The sequence below is a fragment of the Octodon degus genome, unplaced genomic scaffold (genome assembly GCF_000260255.1).
Source record: "Octodon degus isolate 3935 unplaced genomic scaffold, OctDeg1.0 scaffold00183, whole genome shotgun sequence".
Taxonomy (NCBI): Eukaryota; Metazoa; Chordata; class Mammalia; order Rodentia; family Octodontidae; genus Octodon; species Octodon degus.
The window spans coordinates 4,506,346-4,514,192 of NW_004524759.1; the positions used below are offsets into that span (position 1 = coordinate 4,506,346).

At 38.2% G+C, this 7,847-nt stretch overlaps 2 pseudogenes; both read right to left on the bottom strand.

The window, feature by feature from the left end:
- The window catches only part of LOC101579794, a 64,467-nt pseudogene extending 57,732 nt beyond the window's left edge, over nt 1–6,735 (bottom strand).
- Nucleotides 6,736–6,787: 52 nt separating this feature from the next.
- The window catches only part of LOC101580177, a 4,575-nt pseudogene continuing 3,515 nt past the window's right edge, over nt 6,788–7,847 (bottom strand).

Consider the following 7,847-nt stretch of genomic DNA (forward strand, 5'->3'; position numbering starts at 1 on the left):
TGTTTCTGCATTTGATTGTTTAGTGCAGATGTTATTAATTCAGGGATTTCTTTTTTCATTTCCAATCTGAGGTCTTCTATATCTTTCTGCAGCTCTTTCTTTATTTCAGAAGCTGTTGATACATTCCTTTCAGGTGTGTGATTTCCATTTTGTTCTGTGTTAGTGTCCTCTGTACTTGTTACAGGTGGGCTTGGATTCTGAGGTTGCATTTTGTTCCTTCTCGTCATTTTGTGTAGCACTGTCTTTTGACCTTTTTTTTTAGATCTTTGCTGTAGTTATAACCTTCGCCTGTACTGAAGTCCAGGTGCAGTTCTACAAAGTTTGAACTTATCCTGTGGTGTCTGGCTTAGGTCTGGCTGCTATGATCAGCTCCTTCCTGCTGCTGCCCTTAAGGGTGAATATGTTGTGCCCCTGTTGAAAGATGTTCTGCTCCTGGACTAGCTGTGTGGATCTATCCTCTACACTCTCTGCAGGGATTGCAGCTGCAGGGTTACACCTCAGGTGTGTATGCCAGGCCTGATTTGTGCCTGGAGGGGGCAAGTTGAAGTAGGGGAAAGAGGACGCTCTCCCACACACTCACTGGACCTGGGCTAAGACTGGATCCGTGGGTTCCCAGAACACTGCAAGTTCCTACTTGGCAGGTGGGGTGGGGATCTGCTGCAGAGTGGTGGGGGGCGGTCCGAGGGGGTGGGAGAGGGTCCGGCCCACTCTACGCCTGGGCTGGGACTGGTCCCGCAGGCGCAGGGTAACAGGAAGCTCTCCACACACTCACTGGACCTGGGGTAGGACTGGGTCTGAGGGTTCCCGGAACTCGGCAGAAATTCCTACTCGGTGGGCGGGGTGGGGAAGGTACTGTGGAGTGGTGGGGCGTGGCCCGAGTGGGTGGGAGAGGGTCTGGTCTACTCTGTGCCTGGGCTGGGACTGGTTCCACCTGCGCAGGCTAGCAGGAAGCTCTCTACACACTCCAGTTTGAGTATTGTTAATGAACTCTTTGCCTACTCCTATGTCTTCAAGAGTTTCTCCTACTTCCTCTTCCAGGAGATTTAGTGTTTCTACTTTAATGTTTAAATCTTTAATCTATTTTGACTTTTGCTCAGTGCCTCATAATAGACCTGGCTCACGTTTAATTTTCAGCATATAGAGAGCCAGCTTTTCCAGCACCATTTGTTGAAGAGGCTGTCTTTCTTCCAGTAACCATGTTTGGCCCCTTTATTTAAAATAAGATGGTGAGTTTGTTTGTAGAGGCTTCTGCATCTTCTAATGCATTCCATTGATCCTGAGGTCTACTTTGTTGCCAAAACCATGCTGATATTATCACAGTAGCTTTGAAGTGTAATTTCAAGTCAGGAATTGTAATGTCTCCTGCCTTGTCTTTGTTGCCAGGGATTACCTTTGCTATTCTAGGTCTTTTCTGGTTCCAGTCAAATTTTGGGAATGATTTCCTAGGTCTTGAGGTATGTTGGTGGTAGTTTGATAGGGATTGCATTAAATCTGTATGATAATTTTGGGAGTATGGCCATCTTCACAATGTTGGTGCTTCCTATCCAGGAGCAGGAATATCTTTCCATTTTCTGAAATCCTCTATGATCTCTTTTTTTCAGAGTATTGTAATGTTCATTGAATAGCTCTTTGACTTCTTTAGTTAGATTAATTCCTATGTATTTCTTTTTTGTGGTATTATTTTAAAGGGTATTGTTTCTCTAATTTCCTCTGAGTGTGTTTGTTATCTGTGTAGAGGAATGCTATTGACTTTTGTGTATTGACTTTGTGTCTTGCTATACTTCTCAATTTGTGTATTATTTCTAGTAGCTTCTTGGAGGAGCATTTTGGTCTTATAAGTAAAGTATAATGTCTTCTGCAAATAATGATAGCCTAACTTCTTGTTTACCTATTCTTTTCCTTTTATTACTCTCTGCTGTCTAATGGCTCTACCTCATGATTCCAGAACTATATTGAATAGTTCTGATGGAGGACATCCTTGTTTTGTATCAGATCTGAGTGTAAAATATTTCAATTTTTCCCCATTTAGAATTATGCTAGCCATTGGGTTTTTATAGATAGTTTTCACTGGATTGAAGTAGAGGCCACCTCTTCTAATTTTCTGTAGGACTTAGAACATGAATGAATGTTGGACCTTGTCAGAAGACTGGTCTGCAACAATTGAGATGATCATGTGGTTTTTGGTTTGTGTTTATTAGCATAGTGCATTATATTTATAGATTTGCTTATACTGAACCATCCTTGAATCTGTGGGCTGAATCCTACCTGCTGATGATGTATAATTATCTTGATGATTTGCTAGATCTACTTTTATGATTTTATTGAGGATTCTTGAATGTATTTTTAAGTTGGAGATTGGTATGCATTTCTCTTTTTTAGTTGTGTCTTTCCCTGGTTTTGTTATCAGTATGATACTGGCCTCTTGGAATGATTTGGGAAGGATTGTTTCCTTTTCAATTTCATTGAAGATTTTGAGGAGTATAGGGATTATATCTTCTGTAAATTTCTTGTAGAATTCATTTGTGAATCCATCTGGACCTGGACTTTTCTTTGTTGGTAGGTTTTTTATTGCATTTCATATTTCATTGACTGTTATTGGGTTATTGAGAGTTCCTGTATCTTATTGATTCAGTTGTACCTTCCTAGGAATCTGTCCATTTCTTCTGTGTCTTTTATTATGTGAAAGTAAAGATACTCAAAGTAGCCATTGATAACTTTGTGAATTTCAATTGGGTCTGTACTAATTACACCATTTTCATTCCTTATTGTTTGTATTTGAATTTCTCTTTCCTCTTCTTGATGTAGCTAGCTAAGTGCTTATTAATTTTATTTAATCTCTCAAAGAGCCATCTTTTTGATTTGTGAATTCTTTGAACTGTTTTCTTCACCCTGATTGAGTTAATTTCTGCTCTAATCTTCATCATTTCTTCTCCCCTTTGGCCTTTGGGTTTTTTTGCTCTTCCTTTTCTAGATGTTGGAGGTGCAACATTAGGGTGTGTATTTTTTCTTGTTGTGTTTTCCCAGTTGTCTTAGTTGCTCTTCTCTCGTTGCTGGAACAAATACCTGACACTCAAAATGAAAGAAGGAAAGGTTTATTTAGCTCACAGTTACTGGAGGTTTCAGTCCATACTTAGCTGGGTCCAATGCAGAGCAGCACAGAGCAAAAAGCAAACTTTCATGTTGGTGGCAAAGAGCAAGAGCACCAGGGAGGGGTAGCAGCAGCTCAAACAGCTAGCTTCTCTTCCCACCTTACATTGTAATGCAAATTACCTGCCCCAGGGTAGGGCAAGTACTCACACCTATGGGTACTTCCAGTACTTACCCACCTATGGGTAATCCCAGAAGTACCAAGACCCATAATCCCAACCTTGGATCACACATAATCCCAGTGGATCATGAGTTAACACAAACTCTAGAAGTCCTCACCCCATGACTGCATGAGGCTTTGGGGGGACAACTAGACACCCACCATAACACCAGTGATTGAGTAAACAGCTATAATTTTTCCTTTAAGAACTGCTTTTATCATATCCATAAATTCCTAAAAGTTGTGCTTGAAATTTTATTGAATTATAGATATTATTTAATTTCTTGTTTAATTTCATTTGTGACCTATTGGTTGCTGAGAAGGGTGTTGTTTAATTTCCATGTATTTATGGTTTTTTTTTTTTGTCATTTGTTTCCAGTTTCATGGCACTTTGTTCAGGTAATATGCATGGGGCAAGTTTGTCTTCTGACTTTTGGTCATGTGTTTCTAAACCCAACATGAAACTTCCTCAGCCCAGTTGGGCTTCTGACTGTTCTAACATTTCTGGCAAATGAAACTCTTGACCAGTGGTATAGTCTGAATTTGTAAGCAAGCAAGAGGAACTCAGTGTATTCGCCCCGTATTTATTCCATAACAGGTCAAGTAATTTTTGATCCAAAGATGATTTGAAATATGAGACTTCTAAGACATAGTATTGTTTACAATGTACATCAAAATCTTCTATTTTATTTAGTGGGATAGTTTGATATTCAGAAGGTCCTTCATCAGGAGGTTTATAGTCCTTTGGCTATGTCCTAAAAGCTCCAAGATTCACTTTCTCTGCAGATATTATTCTGGTTGGATCAATCACAACTGCTACAAAAGGTTCCTGGAACTGCTGGTTTAGCATCTGTGTGCTGACCACAATCCCAGAAAGCCAACAGCCATACCCGGGGTGGCTGTGATACCAACCAATTGCATTCTCAAGGTTTTCAACCTGTTTGGCATTTTCTATGTATGTGGCTATGTACTCATATGCAGCAACTTGATCATTTATTTGGGTTTCAGTGCCCTCTACAGGCAGTGCAAAACTGTCCATAATGATCATGGTTTCACCATCCACCTTTCCAATCATCAAACACATCACTTCCAGGTTGCCTCCGGATGTGGCATGCATCACCACTTTCAACAGAGTCAGTGCTGAGACTACAGTACTTAAAGTTATGGTGATCCTTAGTCCAGGGCTTCACTGCCAGGATTTCTTGCTGCTGTTTTTTTTTTTTTTGATCATATTTGTATATTTCATTGATACTCTGGGGTTCCAGCATGTTGTTGGCCAATTCCCAGGTTTTTGAACCATACTGCACCCAGACATCACCATCGCTGAGGAATTGTTTTAGGTGTCATGGCTGCCTCAGGAATCTAGTAGAGTTTTCATTAGTCGTGAGGAAGGTCTGAGGCCCACATCCTGAGACCTAGCGAAGTAAATTTGGGTTTTGCTTGGCCGAGCCTAAAGTTGTTAATTTGAAATATTTCTCATTTTCTTGATGTGGACATTCATTGTTACATACTTCCTGCCTAGAACAGTACTGCTTTTGTTGTGTATTGGTATATTGTGTTTCTTTCTTTCTTTTTTTTTTTTTTGTTCTTAGGAATTTTTAAAATTTCTCTTTGATTTTTTCCACTGACCTGTTATTCATTCAAAAGTGATGTGTGCAGTCTTCATGTACTTGTAAAATTTCTGAATTTTACTTTGTTGTTGACTTGTAATTTTAGTCTACTGAGATAAGAAAAAAATATAGGATATGATTTCATTTCTTTTGGATTATTAAGACTGACTTTCAGTTCAATTTATGCTCTATTCCAGAAGAAGTGTCATGTGCTAATGAAAGAAATTTGATATTTGCATCTGTTGGATGAAATATCCTGAAAATGTTTAAGTCTGTTTGATCTGTACTGTGATTTAAAAAAAAATTAAATGTATTTTAGTACCAGGACTACAGCCTCTCACTATACAGATAGGACTCATAGTGATTCTCCTGTTTTCAGCCTTACAAGTGCTGGGATTACAGACATGCACCACCACACTGAGTCTCAATCCCCATCTCATTATGCCCTGGGGAAGGAGCTGTCACTGCACGCCAGGGATGAACCCTAGTCCCTGTGCCTGCCTAAGCAGGCACTTTGGTCTGCTGAGCTATTTGGCTGGTCCTATGTCCTGTGATTTATCTCTAATTTTCCTTTTTTGATACTTTGTCTGCTCTGTGAATTGAAAATGGTGTATAGAAGCACCCTACTCTTATTAAACGAAGGCCTATCATCTCCTCTATGCTTTTTAATGTATTTAGTATAAGGTCTACAAGGTCTATCTACATAGATATAGTGATCCTCCTGTTTTCAGCCTCCTAAGTGCTGGGATAGAAGTTGTGCACTAACACACCCAGTCTTCCTTTTTGTTTAATAGTGTTTATTTTCTATGATTGGGCACTTCAAGAATAGGTGAATACAGATTTATGATCATTCTATGTTTTTATTGAATCAGTCACTGGTCATGTAGTAACATTCTTTGTCTTTATCCATAATTTTCTTAAGGTTCATTTTTTCAGATATAAGTGTAGTCACCCCTGCCCCACTGAGGTTTCCATTTGGTTGGAATATTATTTTCCATCTCACTTTTGATTTGTGTGTGACTTTACTGGTAAAATGAGTCTCTCTATAGGTAGCATATTGTTAGTAGTTGCTTTTTAATCCATTCAGCTAGCCTCTTAACTGTTAGTAATTTTGTCCGTTTATATTCAAGATTATTACTGATCAGTAAGTAGTTATGTTATTTTGTTGATTTTCTTCTAGTTGTCATTTTTTTTTGTTTTTTGATCCTTTCTGTGGTTTGATGATTTACTGTGTCATGTCTGTCTTCTATTTCTCTTTTGTGCAACTGCTCGTCTATTGCAGTATATACTTTCACATTCTATCATGAACATAGGTATACTTCTTTCACTTCTGGATATAGGACCTCCTTAGTCATTGTTTGTAGTAGTCATGTGTTCCTTCCAGGTTTGTGTGTCTTCCTTGGAAATACTTTATTTCTCCTTAATTTCTGAAGAATAGCTTCACTAACTATAGTATTTTTGGTTGGTAATTATTTTCTTTCAGGACTTGGAATACATCATTGTGTGTCTTCCTGTGTGGTTTGTGAGAAATCTGCTGTTAGTTGAATTCAGACAACCTTAAGTGTAATCTGGTACTTTTTTCTTTCTTTTTTAGTTCTGAAGAGCTTTAATAAATAAAAATCTCCATTATTTCCAAGTATCTATCAAGCAGGAAATGAATAATCAGTCCCATCAGTATTCCTCATAAAACTAAATGAAAAAGGGAGGAGAGTTGCAACCTGGTGACTGTTCTTTTTCATACAGATAAAATACTGCTTCTTCCAGCAATACTTCAATGTCACTTAATAATAGGAACTGGTAAGAAAATAACTGGTTCATAAGTACAGTTTCCTTTATACTGTATTGTATGATGGAATGCCAACTGCACTGCTTAGGAATGGCTTGCTACAATGTTGAAAAACTGAAAGGCTGCATCTACCCCATAGATGGCCAGTTCTGCAGAACATTCTGAAAGTGACAGAGTGGTAGATTGCTTTGGCTTCTGTCTGCTGTGTGGGATCCTCCAGGTTTGAGCTCAGCTTCTTGTTGCCCTGTTTTTTCTTCTTGTCTGCATTTTTGTATCTTAGAACCTCTCCTTTGTTGACAGAGCACTTTATCACAAACATTGTTTTGTATTGAGTTTTGTAGGATTTGTGCCTTTGACAACCAAAGCAAAACATGATCATCTAGGCAGGGCAATTTAAGACAGCACAACTAATTGGAACCAGCTGTTGTTCTTGCCATGGCTGCTGTAGTCCAAAACCAGGACAATGTATTTTCTGTGCATCAATCCATGCCTGGTCTCTGTTATCTTTTTCAGGATTGTACAGTAATTCATCATTGGTTGGAATCCTTTGCTGTCTCTTCTGGCACTTTTTTCTTCCAGAGTATAGAATTGTTTTTCACAGTTTGATTATAAGATGCTGTGATGAAGACTGTTTCTAGTCATATCTATTTGGGGTCCTATAAGCATCCTGTACATGAATATCAGTATCTGCCATATGGAAGTTTTCTGGTGTTATTTCACTCAATGTATTTTCTATTCCACTAACTTTTTTGTCTTCATCTTTCAAGATTCTGAAAATGCAGTTATGGAAAAGGGAAAATAATAAGGTTTATTGAAAGGAAGAATGAATGTTTGTTTGATCAACCTTGCATATCTATAGTTGGTGGTCTGAGTAACAAATTTGACAATAACAATACATAAATAACTTCATTGTTAATATTCTATTCTTTTTTGTGAAATTCTGCACCATTTGTATTGTCTTATATTTCTTTGTTATTGTTATTTGTTCTTGTTTTTCCTGTTTAAAATAATAAAATTTTTTACAGTGAAAAAACATGTTCAATGGTGATCTAAATGTTCTGAATGGTTGTTTGTATCCAGGAGCATGGAATATCTTTCCTTTTTCTGAAATCCTCTACAATCTCTTTTTTCAGAGTACTGTAAT